The sequence below is a fragment of the Cheilinus undulatus genome, linkage group 19, assembly GCF_018320785.1.
Source record: "Cheilinus undulatus linkage group 19, ASM1832078v1, whole genome shotgun sequence".
Taxonomy (NCBI): domain Eukaryota; kingdom Metazoa; phylum Chordata; class Actinopteri; order Labriformes; family Labridae; genus Cheilinus; species Cheilinus undulatus.
Window position 1 is genome coordinate 18,912,863 of NC_054883.1, and position 10,419 is coordinate 18,923,281.

Here is a 10,419-nt window from a genome sequence, read left to right on the forward strand (position 1 = left end):
ACTGTGTATTTTACCCAACAAAGGTGAGAAAAGAAGGTGTGATTAGTTTGAGGGTTTTACAGACAAAGAAGAAGTTGAAGACACTAACTGTTGCATAATATTGGCTGGCTTGCACACCCGCATGTCTTCAACACCCACTCTTTTTAAACTTCAGCTTGTATGACTGAAAGGTTTTTTTGTTGAATTGTAACTTCACAGCCACGTTGCTGTTGTTGTGTAGAAGCCCCAGACCCACACAAATATAACCTAAATGATAATATCAGCGCTATTTTTACAGATTTTGTAGAGCCTTTCAAGCCTGACATGACTTTACAGAGGTGTTTTCATTGGCTGATTCTCACTGCATGACAAATAATCAAATTAATCTAGTCAAATCAGTTCAGAGCTCCTTTAAACGGAGTCAAAACTAAGAAGAAGAAAAATGTCCTTTATTTTCTCCCACTATTTTTCTTCTTTTTATGGGTCCAGAATGAAAATTAGATAATAACTTTAAGGGAGGACTGAAGGACAACTGGGATGAAGCCTCCCCTTCTGATTCTTCGAGTTACACAAACAAACATAAACTCCTACACTCCCATGATTCCACAGGGGTGGGTGGCCACGGGGCCGAGAGCTCCTGACCTGTGGATGAACGTAATGCTGCCTGTCTCCACGGCACGCCAAGATATATACTTGTTTTGGCTAGCTGGATGTGTGTGAAGTTATCCCAACACGTCCACGTTCACACACACAGCCCTGGACGCTGCAGACAGGCTTGCCCCCGTCCTCTCCCTCCTCCTGTGACTGTCAGGAGGAGACAGCCATCCTCTGGTGAGCCCAGCGTAAATTTATATTGTATTTATTGGAGCGCCTGTTGCATTTTACTGTTCATTTGTCCTTGTGGCTGGAACAGCGTTTGTGCGCTATGCAAAGACGTCAAACTCAAGCTGTCAAGGCGTTATTTTTGGAGGCATCTTCTCTCACAGATGAAACCAGCGTGTGGTGAAGTAAGACATGTGAGCTCAGAGGGACTGAATTAAAAGGATGATGATACTATTTATATAGCTAGTTTTTGTGCTTCTATCTTGAAAACGTTTGCCCAATCAAATTGCTTTTACGCTGCATGGAAGTTTCGGTGTTTCACCGACATTAAAAAAAGAACATCAAGGTTACTGAGGCTGATCTTTGAGGTTGATGGGGACTCAAACAACTTAGCAGTAAAACTGTTCTTAAGATTCACTTTATCTCAAACAAAACAACCTTGTAGTCTGTAGCAGAACCAACTTTGTAAAACAGAAAAGGAAAATATTTACAAGTAGGCCCAATAAATTACTGTTTAATACCCTGTATATATGCTGCGTTGAATTTACATCTGAAGTTGGATCAAGACAGTCAGGCTGCAGACCGCTACTGTGAGATGTTGCCTCTGTCAGGATGGAAATATACGCTAAAACTTTCTAAAATAAAATGGTTTTAAACTTTCATTAAGGATGAGGGTAAGGGTTAGGATGCCAAAAGTAAATAAACGGACATGCAAAAGCTGATTACAAAACTGTAAATAAAGCCGACTAAAAAGTCTGCTTTCAAGAAAATAGCGTGTCCTCCATGAAAACAGCCCGACACAGATAATGTAGCTAAGGCTGAAGCTAACAAAGCCACATAAGCTACTGGGTAATAAAGCTAAAAACTGCACTTTAAACCCCATTGAAAATTTCATAAAGCTGTACCTTATTCATGAAAAATAGCAGCATAGCTAATGTAGCTCAGGCTGAAGCTAACAAAGCCACATAAGCTACTGGATAACATAGCTAAAGACTGTATACTTTTAAGACCATTGAAAATTTCCTAAAGCTGTACGCTATTCGTGACAAATAGCAGCATAGCTAATGTAGCTAAGGCTAAAGCTAACAAAGCCACACAAGCTACTGGATAACATAGCTAAAGACTGCACTTTTAACCCCACTGAAAATTTCCTAAAGCTGTACCTTATTCATGACTAATAGCAGCATAGCTAATTTAGCTAAGGCTAAAGCTAACAAAGCCACATAAACTACTGGGTAAGATAACTAAGGACTGTACACTTTTAACCCCATTGAAAATTTCCTAAAGCTGTACCTTATTCATGACAAATAGCAGCATAGCTAATTTAGCTAAGGCTAAAGCTAACAAAGCCACATAAGCTACTGGATAACATAGCTAAAGACTGGACACTTTTAAGACCATTGACAATTTCCTAAAGCTGTACCTTATTCATGACAAATAGCAGCATAGCCAATGTAGCTGAGGCTTAAGCTAACAAAGCCACATAAGCTACTGGATAACATAGCTAAAGACTGCACTTTTAACCCCACTGAAAATTTCCTAAAGCTGTACCTTATTCATGACAAATAGCAGCATAGCTAATTTAGCTAAGGCTAAAGCTAACAAAGCCACATAAACTACTGGGTAAGATAACTAAGGACTGTACACTTTTAACCCCATTGAAAATTTCATGAAGCTGTACCTTATTCATGAAAAATAGCAGCATAGCTAATGAAGCTAAAGCTGAAGCTAACAAAGCCACATAAGCTACTGGATAACATAGCTAAAGACTGTACACTTTTGAGACCATTGAAAATTTCCTAAAGCTGGACCTTATTCATGAAAAATAGCAGCATAGCTAATGTAGCTAAGGCTAAAGCTAACAAAGCCACATAAGCTACTGGATAACATAGCTAAAGACTTCACTTTTAACCCCACTGAAAATTTCCTAAAGCTGTACCTTATTCATGACAAATAGCAGCATAGCTAATGTAGCTAAGGCTAAAGCTAACAAAACTACATAAGCTACTGGATAACATAGCTAAAGACTGTACACTTTTAAGACCATTGAAAATTTCCTAAAGCTGTACCTTATTCATGACAAATAGCAGCATAGCTAATGTAGCTAAGGCTGAAGCTAACAAAGCCACATAAGCTACTGGATAACATAGCTAAAGACTGTACACTTTTCAGACCATTGAAAATTTCATGAAGCTGTACGCTATTCATGACAAATAGCAGCATAGCTAATGTAGCTAAGGCTAAAGCTAACAAAGCCACATAAACTACTGGGTGACATAGCTAAAGACTGCACTTTTAACCCCATTGAAAATTTCCTAAAGCTGTATCTTATTCACTCTGTTTTAATTGACAGACAATGCGAGACCTTGGAACAGTGCTTGTGTTTTTCAATTGTTATTGTGAGTCCTACTGTTGCACTTTAAAATGTGATCTACCTCTAATTCTTATTTATTGTGTGTTCTAAAATATTATTTTTTTGTTTCTTGAATATGTATTATTCATTACGACGTGTGCTGCTGACCTCTTTGCCAGGTCAACCTTGTAAAAGAGATCTCGATCTCAATGGGTTTTATCTGGTTAAATAAAGGTTAAATAAATACATAAATTCATGTAAAATAGCAGCATAGCTAATGTAAAGGCTAAAGCTAAGAAGAAAGCCACATAAGCTACATAGTTTACGTAGCTGAAGTCTGTGCATCTTTTACAGTTATGCAAATCTCCTAAATCCATATCTCATCATAGGTAACAAAGCTTTAGACTGTACACTTTTAAAAGTTTAGCAAATCTTGTAAAAGCCCATATTTTATTCATGTGAAACAGTTTGATTAGTTAACAAAGCTAAAGCTAATGAAGCTACATATGTTAGCTACTTAGGCTACCAAGGTAACATAGCTAAAGACTGTATAACTTTAATTCCTGTAAATCCTCTAAAACCCTGTAATTCATTCATGTAAAATAGCTAGATTAGTTACCATGGCTGAAGCTTATGAAGTTATCTTAGCTACCTAAGCAATGTAAATAACATAGCTTAGGACTGTACACCTTTTTTGGTTTTGAAAATCTCCTAAAACCCCATATTTTATTCATGTAAAACAGCTAGATTAGTTAACCAAGCAAAAGCTCACGAAGCTGTTAGCTACCTAAGCTACCAAGGGAACAAAGCTAAAGACTGTACAACTTCTATAGTTTTGCAAATCTACTAAAACTCCATAATTAAATCATGTAAAGAAGCTAGATTAGTTAACATGGCTAAAGTCATTTTGATATGCTGTGATTGCCGACAAAAGGTTGTTCAAGGTGGAATAGTCGTATTCATGCTGTGAATTTTGGAATTGATTACGTCTTTTTTTTTCTACTTTTAATGCAGAAACTTCGGCCCATCAACACCCTCGTCTCCTCCATAAGCTGTGCACATAAGCTGGAGTTACAGCACTATATGAGGTCATACATGAGAAATTCAAGGCTGTAGGAGCTACATTTGTCTGTGGAAAATTAATTATTCTCAGCAGGTATCTTACCTATGATAAGACTGAACAAGCAAAGCATTTTTGTGTCTATATGTGCTGTGAAATTTTACGATGTTGACGAGAAGGGGGCTTTAGGGATGAATCCCTCTTGCACACCCATATATGACATAAATGTTATCATGATGACAAAAACACAAAAACAATGAATGTGCAGCACTGTCCCTGTTGTAGAGTCAGTAACTTTAGAAAAAAATCACTTTAAATTGCATGACTTAGAGAACAGTTGCTTTTCAGAATTTTTTGCCACTCGGCCCAGTAGAGCAGGCATGTTGCACACTGAAGTGATGTGTTTGTGTACCCTCTATAGACAGCAAGCGTGCTCTGTGGGACTGATAATAATGGAGCCGTTGTCACTGTTGAAAGCCATCAAACTATCAGATCATCTTTGAGACTGGCATTACAAGGTGGTAAAGTTACATGTTGGTGCTTTAAGATTTGTTAAAGTTGTGTTCTGTTTTAGAGCAGCATATTTTTGGCAGCTTTAAAAGGAAGGAAAACTTGCCATGCAGGTTTAAACATAACACTTAATTTGGCAAACGGAATTCATTTCACCTACATTGTATTTGAATGTGGGCAAAAATCTTTGGAGATTAAATCAGCAAACTCAACTGAGCAAATGAAGCAACAACTTTCTGCATTACTTCAAACTTCTGGATTCCATTGAGAATTTAAGCATTTGATTCTGATGGCAGACTTTTGGACTTCTTTGATTCAAAAAAATAACCCATGGCAGCTCCCAGAATGATTGATGTGGCCTTTTGAGGCACATTAATAGTTTGTGTTACTATACATGACTCTACAATACATCACATTTCCATTACAAGGCAGCACATTGGAGACTGTGTGGTTATACAGGTATAATGGTGAGGCTCTACCAGTGAACAGCGTGTGGGTGGTTTATGTTTGTGTCTGTACTTCTGTTTCAATCCGTGATAGGCCACTGCTGTTTTCACTGGATGAATATGAATACCACACACCTACTCTTTTCCCACACACACTCGCCGAGCATCAGAACATTTTTCTCAGTACATGAATAGCGGCGGAGCACTTTAAATGAACATCCAAAATGCCAGCCAATTACTCTGGTGTCCCTTTGCTCAACCTCTCCATATTAAGCCCCGCTTGTCAAACAGATTGTCTCCGGTGCTCCGAGCAGCCTGCCGCGGTGAAACAGTTTTCATTAAGGGAGGATTGCCATGGGCCTTAGGCTGGCGGCTTAATGTAATTTCACAGCTCAGCGTCCGTGTGGCCACTTCAGGCTCCAACAATGGCCACCCACACCTTTACAAGAGCCAGCACGAGGTGCTGAAAGGGTGACGGGCTGCTAGTAACTTTTAGGAGTGAAAGGGGAGCCCCAAAATGAAATTGCAGCACAGGAAGTGACTGCAATAATAACATAACAGCCAGTAAGGCTTTGGAAATAAACATGAAGAGAGATAGTCCTCATTTAGAGTTTGTAATGAAAGTGTTAGGAAGGGGAAACAGGGTACATTTAGTCATCTGATTTGGAAAGTCTTAAAAAAGCAAGTGGGATTTTAGAAGTTTTATTATGCAAATTATCAGTGATGCTTTCCAAGATTTGGTTTAAAAACTGAATTCCTCTAAAGATTTTTCTGGATGAATTTAAAAAGGAATGCATTCTGAGCGAAACCTGCATGAATCCTCACATCCTAGATGTGAAGTCGTATTGTTCATGTATCTGTTTCAATAAAAATGTAAACATCATTTCAGTTATGTAAATGAACAACAGACTTATATTTACCACCATAAAGTTACTACTTTGTATAATGATGCTTTTAAGATATGTAGATGATGAGTTTTGCAACCAGAATTCCAAAAAAGTTGGGGCACTGTGCAAAATTTTAAAAACCCCAAAGGCACTGATTTGCAAATCTCATAAAGCCATATTTTATTCACTAAAGAACATGAACATCATGACACTATTGCCACTCTACACCAATTTTGCAAAATTTTAACCTGCTTTTAATGCTTTAATACATCTTTGCAATTTAAAACCTATTTTTGTCCATTTTAACCCTTTCCACCACTTTTTTCTGAGTGTTTTGCCACTTCTAAACCAATTCTTGCCTCTTCACATCTAGCGTTGCCTCTGTTGACCCATTTTTGCCTCTATTAACCACTTTTTTTTCTAATCACATTTTACACCCAATTTTGGCTGTTTTTGCCCATTTTTGCCCATTTAAACACATTTCACATTTTGATATGCTCATTTTTGTTGAGTTTAACCAATTTCTGCCTATTTTTCTGTCTCAGTTAACCCTTTTTGCTAGTTTACATAAATTTTTCCTCCAATTTCACAAAATTTTCCACCCATTTTTGCCAATATAAAACCATTCAAGCCACTTTTTAATCCCATTTTACCACTCTCTATGCCGTTTTTGCCCATTTAACCCATTGTTGCAACTCTGCATATTTTTTGCCACTAACCCATTTCTTTCTTTTAAATCCATCTTCACCACTTTTTCTTCAATTTTTGTCATTATTAACCTATTTTAGCATTTTATAACCCATTTTAATTCTGGTTTTAACAAAAGGCTATTAACTACACAAATGAGAAAAAAAAATAGTTGTTAATTGATAAGAATGGTTATTATTAAAGTTAAATACAAGATATGGATACCATAGCTTAACTTTACATTGGACCATGATTTTGCTGACCTCTATGGGCCCCCAGTCTGACTGGGCCCCAGAAAGCTTTCCCATATAGATCCCTTTATGGGTGAACATGACTGTTCTTGATTGTGCAGGGCTGTGTTCAACTCCTTCAGGTACAGTGGGGGGTCCCTGGTTCTGGCACCTTTATTTTTGGGGTCATGGAAAGGTTGAGAACCCCAGTTCTAGGCTGCGGACAGGCCATTTCCCCACCCAGAATCTTTCACTGTGAAACTATGCTGTTGTTATTGTTGGTATGTGTCTTGCTGAAATAGTCAAGGCCTTCCCTGAAAGAGACGTCTGGATGGGAACATATGTGTGCTAAAACCTCCATATACTTTCAGCATTGATAGAGCCTTTCCAGATGTGTAAGTTGCCCATGCCATAGGCACTAATGCAACCCCATACCATTAGAGATGCAGGCTTTAAAACAGTGCTCCAATAACAAGATGTATGTTTCCTATCCTCTTTAGGCTGCAGAACACAAAATCTGTGGTTTCTAAAAGAATTTTTCAAATTTTGATTATCTGACCACAGAACAGTTTTCCATTTTGCCTCAGTCTATTTTAGATAAGATTTGACCCCAAGAAGATGGCAGCGTTTCTGGATCGTTTTCTCATATGGCTTCTTCTTTGCATTATCCAGCATTAACTTGCATTTGTGTAACTGTGTCGACAGGCAATGATATCTGGAAGTGTTCCTGAGCCCATGCAGGGATTTCCACTTCAGAATCATGCCTGTTTTCAATGAAGTGCCACCCTAGGGCCTTGTACATGGAGATTTCAACAGAACTTTCGATGATATTATGTACTGTATGTGTTGGGACATTCAATGTCTTCACAACTTTTCACTGAGGAACATTTTTCAGGCACTGTTTCACAATTTTTGGATGCAGTTTACTTCAGATTAGTGAACCTCTGCCACTCTCTACTTCTGAGAGACTCTGCCTCGCTAAAATGCTCCTTTTATACCTCGCCATGTTACTGACCTGTTACCAATTAACCTAAGTAGTTGCAAAATGCTCTCCAAGCTGTTCTTCATTAGCACCACTTACCTTTCCAGCCTTTTGTTGCCCTGTCCCTTCTTTTTTGAGATGTGTTGCTGCCATCAAATTCCAAATAGGTAATATTTTTAATGCAATGGCAAATGTCTCAGTTTCAACATCTGATATCATGTTTTGTTTTGAATAAAATATGGGTTTATGAGATTTGCAAATCACTGCTTTCTCTTTAATTTACATTTTACACAGTGCCCCACCTTTTCTGGAATTGGGGTTGTGTGTGCACAGTGTTCCTTCTTCAGGACTGAGCTGAAAGGTGTAAGCCAAGCATGCACCAAAAGTCCCTGGTTGAAACATGTGGAGAGCATCAAACAGCACAGCGACATCTGGACTAAACTGAGAGTGAGATAAACTAGTGTTTCATTTTCATGTTTTACAACTTTGGAAAGTGCGAGAGGGCCTAGATTTCATGGCTCCAAAGAGCAACAAAGTCAGACTTTTGGAAACCACATCCACTCATGCACATTCAAAACACAGCCCTGCTATTCAGCCAGGAAGCATAAAATATTTAATGTAATTTGTACCTTCCGTTTCATTTCCTGTATCTCAGCTGACTCTCTGTCATAGTTTTCTCATTCTCCCCTGTTCTCTGAGATTAGTTCAGGAAGAGATCTGATTTTAAGCTTCAGATGAGCTTTAAACTCATGTTTGATCTTTAACAGCATTTAAAACTTCAGAAAATATTTCTCAGCAACAGTTTGATTAGAACTGATAGGATTTTATGTTTGGTTTTAGGAGGGAATGCATGCTGGACTATTTCTGGCAAAGGAGAAGCAATCATGATTATCTGGAGCATCATCATTTATGTAAAACTACAGCTGTGTTCAACAGTGTTAAACTAGTGAATATGTCTCAAGTTATTGTCATAAAGACACCTATGTCTGGACAGTCCAGTCACTGGTAATTCAGTTCTTCTGGCTACCATTACGCCATGAAGACAAAGGAACTCTACAGACAACTCAGAAAACAAGGTTATTGAAAAGTAGAAGTCAGAGGATTGAAACAAAAAAAAAAATCCGAGGTACTTAACATCCTCCGGAGTTCAGTTAAATCCATCGTCAAGAAATGGAAGGAATATGGCACAGATGTAAATCTGCCTAGATCCAGCCATCCTCACAAACTGAGTGAGCGTACAAGAAGGAGACTAGTAAGAGAGGCCGCCAAGACACCTGTGACTACTCTGAAGGAGTTCCAAGCTTCAACAGACCGGAGAGACTCTGTATACAACAACTGCTGGCTGGGTTCTTCATCAGTCAAAGCTTTATAAGAGAGTGGCAAACGGAAAGCCGCTGCTGAAGAAAACTCAAATTAAATCTGGACTACAGTTCACCAAAATGTGTGAGACTCCGTTCCATGGTAAATCGGAAGACAGTTCTTTGGTCTGATAAGACCAAAATGGGCCATCAGACAAGACACCAAACACTGCACATAAACACATCATCCCCATTGTGACCCATGGTGGTGGCAGCATCATGCTATGGAGTTGCTTCTCAGGAGCTGGCCTGTTTTTGTAAGAAAAAATGTTTTTCAAAAAAGCCAAATTATATTGTTCATTATTGATTCATAATATCAATTAAAGTGTGAAACATCCAAGAGGGTTAATTTTACAACTAATCTGGTTAACTGGCAACAGGTCAGTGACATGACTGGGTAGAAAAGAAGCTATTTCTACAGCGTTTCTCAGAAGTAAAGACGCAAAGAGGTTCACCAATCTGTGGAAAACTGCATCTAAAAATTGTGAAATAATGTGAGAAAAAATGTTCCTCACAAAAGTTGTGAAGACTTTGAATATCCCACCATCTACAGTTCATAATGTCATCAAAAGATTCAGAGAATCTGGAGAAATCTCTGAGCCAAAACTGTAGAGCAGCTAGAACGGGACAACATTCCTCTCCCAAAACTCCAGCAACTGGTCTCCTCACTACAGGACTGTTGGTAGAAAAATAACATGGCCCTGTCCCTACTTTTTGGATTTATGAGATTTACAAGTCACTGCATGTTTTGTATTGACATTATTCACAATGCCCCAACTTTTTTCGAATCAGGGTTGTAATTTTTACCTTCCTTTGACATGGGCCCTTTTAGCGAAGCATCCTCTCTTCTCGGCTGTTTCCTCTCATGTTAACAGACACACACTCTCGGATGTGACTTTCATGATGCCAGACAAATTACACCTAAGGCACCTGAACCATCTGCTCATCATCCAGAGTGTTAACTCATTACATCCCTGTTTGAGAGAGGTTATCTTAAACTAAAGAACAAAGAAATCAGGTATACTCTTCATCTGGATAGAACAAAGTCTACGCTAAAACAACAGATGACGCAGTAAATGAGTCAAAAACGACAATCAGGCCAACC